We start from the raw sequence: 3,438 nt of genomic DNA, 5'->3' as shown, positions 1-3,438 counted from the left end.
GGGGCGGAGGGGCTGGGCAGCGCCCCTGGCGGCCGAGACCGGGAGCTGCCGCGCGCGGGGACGGAGGGGGAGGGGAGGGTCGGAAGGGTCAGGGTCCCTCGGGCCTTGCAATCCCTGTGCGGCTTTTGGAGGGTCTCGCTTTGGTTTCGGACTTCTATTGACAGCTATATTGTAGCCATAAAGCTGATGCGGGCAGTCCTCGATTTATGACCACAATTGAGCCCAGATGTTCTGTTGCTAAGCGACACAGTTTTTTAATGAGTTTTGCCCCATTTTTCCACCTTTCTTTGCCACCATTGTTAAGTGGGTCACTGCAGTTTTTAATTTAGTAACGGGGTTGTTAAGGGAATCTGACTGCCTCAGGTTTCAAAAGTTAGCCCCATGACCCCAGGACACTGCAACTGTCATAAATATGAATCGGTTGCCAAACCTCTGAATTTTGATCACAGAACTACTTGCACTAGTTGTCAGTATTGTTGGAAGAGAAATCCAGGTCCGGTTCCAAGCTGAGAGAAAGGCACTGGACATAAAATGGAGGCTGATTGGAAAGAAGGATTTTGTTTATTGAGAACCACTAACAGCATGTGGTTCTGGGGCAGCTGACAAAATGGAGTTGAGAGTGGGTTTTTTTTATACCTTCTTTGGGCTTTGTATTTGAGCTTCCTGTTCCTGTGCAAGAACATGTCCTTTAATATTATAATGGCAGTTGTCAGATTCCTATGGGGTCATGGTCAATATATTTTTATTCACGGGGGGGGGGGGGTGTACTGACTTCCTACAATATGAAAAACAGTCATAAGTCATTTTTTCAGTGCCATTGTAACTTTGAACGGTCATTAATTGAACTGTTGTAAGTCGAGGACTACAAGTACAACTGCATACAAGTAATCCTCAATTTACAACCATTGGTTTAGTGGCCATTCAAAGTTACAATGGCACTGAAAAAAGCGATTTGTGACCATTCTTGACACTTAGAAAAGATGCAGCGACCCCAGGGTCATATGATCAAAATTCAGATGCTTGACAACTGTCTCATTTATGGCGGTTGCAGTGTCTGAGAGTTATGTGAGCCCCTTTTGCGACCTTCTAACGAGCAAAGTCAATGGAGAAGCCAGATTCACTTAACAATGGTGACCACAAAGGTAGTAATTGTCTTGCTTAGCAACAGAAATTTTAGGGTCACTTGTGGTTGTAAGTTGAGAACTACCTGTAGTACAGAAATACATATAAAAATTTAAAACTAAAAAAGTGCAGAAAAAGAAAAAAAAGGGAAGAAAAAGAAGAAATTCCAGCATCATCCTCAGCAAATATAACCAATATCAACAACTTATTGCTGTCTCTTAAAATTCAACCAAACGTCTCATTGCAAACCTCACAAGGCATTGTGCACTAGTGACTGATTGTCCACTTCTTTCTGTCCCTGGACAGATTTACATGACTCTACTACTGTCCTGATAGTCCTCAGCTTCAGTTCGGCCCTTTCAGATCTAGAGTCTCTCAAAGTCTTTTGGTCACACTGCACATCAGAACTTTTATCATGAAGCACTTCATCGATTCTAATATTATTGCTAGCATATGTTCTAGAAAATAAATATTTGCTGGACAAATGTTGCAACTGAAATAACTTTGTTTTGCAGATTTTCACCTTTGAGGCAGTTTGACAGCACGTCCTCCTTCCTGCCTTTGACCTCTGTTTTGATTTTTCATCTCCTCCTTTGCCTGATCAGACTGCCAAGCCTCTGGCAGCCACCTGCCCAACAGGCTCTCTGCTGCCACTGGCATGGAAGAAGACCTTCACGATCTCTTTGGGGCACTGAGAGGCCCATGGGTGGAGAAGAAATGTGATCTGGATAAGTTTTTACTATTTCTTTGATTTTATTGTCACCCCTATTGTTTTATTTTGCAGTTGTCAGCTGCCCACAGTTTGACCTTACAATGGATATAAAAGTATCTTAATGAAATAATCTAGGAAAATTCCTCTCTGCCCTTCAACATTAAGAGACCTTCCCCTTGTTTCCTCGCCAGTCCAGAAAATGGGCAGAATGAAGGTTGGGCAGGAAAAGTATGTGCTGCCTTCCAAGCGCTGTGCTTCGGATGGCACTTGGGAGGCTACTGGTGGTTGGTGCATTTTACTCAAAAGCCACCCCACATGGACATACAAATTGATCCCCAACTTTTGGTTCTCTGAGTGGCCTTCCAGGGAGCCTGAAACCCCATACCTTGCAAGCTTCCAAAAGAGAGGAAACTCAGGGGTGCGTGACTAAGCAACTCCTGTCCAGAATTGACGACACTTGATGTCCAAGATGAATTGCCAGTGCTGCCAGCTGCTCTTCAAAGAGTTTAAGGGGACACCAATTTGTGCACCAGTTCCATCTGAGGAGGTACACCCTGATCCAGAACTAACAAGGGAAGAACAAGGGTACTAGAACCAGAGGGTGTCATAGTACCTGGTCCCAATGCCAGAAGAAGTTTGGTTGCTGTTGGTGCAGTGGATTTAAAAAGCTACCCTTTTGGAAATCATGTAGGTAGACTGAAAACAAGTGGAAGTTCAGGATTAAATTCTTGATGTTCCCATCCTCTCACTTCACATTTTGAAAAAGGAAGACCACATCCTAAGAAGCTTTCAGTGGTTGACGGTACAGGAAGGGCAGCTAAAAGATGGGCAGCTGTTGTAAGTAATAAATATTAAATTTATCTTCCTGCTTTGCTCAGAGGTACCTGATTGGTAGAAATCCTCTGAGTTCAGGAAAGTTTTGAGAGAAAGTAGCAGGCCACCTTCCGAATCCCCTGGCAGTGGCTGCAAAGTATACCTGTACTGGATGAAGCAGCTGAGGTGAGGAGCCTTTCCTTTTCTGCCTGCTGCCTGCCGCTTTCAGCAGAGAAAGGGTGGTGCAAAGTTAGTGGTGGGCTGCTGCCAGTTTGGAGCGGTTTGGGTGAACTGGTAGTTGCAACCTGCTAGTGGGCCTGTCCACTTGCCCAGGCGCAATCCTGTCCTATATCTTTATGTTTTTGATGCCGCACTGTGACTTATTTCTAGGATCTTACCCAATAACTCCAACAAGATGCAGTGAATCAATTCTCTTTATTAATAAATGTTTCAATTACAGGTATATGGCTGGAAGTGAAGCTCTGGATCTCTGGACCACGTCTTAAATACCTGGGAGGTGGAGCTGAGGTAAGGAGAGGTCAGGGGAGGATCTAGGTAGATGTGTTGTTAACCCTTGCCATGCCTGTGGTAGACAACGGTGGGCATTTATACATAACAAATCCCCCTCTAAATGCCCAACATTTGGACCTGTTTGTGTGTTTTGCGCCCATACCCCTAATTTAGATGTAAGGTAAGCGTGCTGTTTACTTTGTAGTGGTTTGGTCAGGATGTCTGCGACTTGCTCGACGGTCTCACAATGTACAGCCTTAATAAAACCAATGTTCGTTAGC

Source organism: Pantherophis guttatus, chromosome 10, assembly GCF_059756535.1.
Source record: "Pantherophis guttatus breed Tessera chromosome 10, ASM5975653v1, whole genome shotgun sequence".
Classification (NCBI taxonomy): Eukaryota; Metazoa; Chordata; class Lepidosauria; order Squamata; family Colubridae; genus Pantherophis; species Pantherophis guttatus.
Note: the sequence above shows the minus strand (reverse complement) of the source record.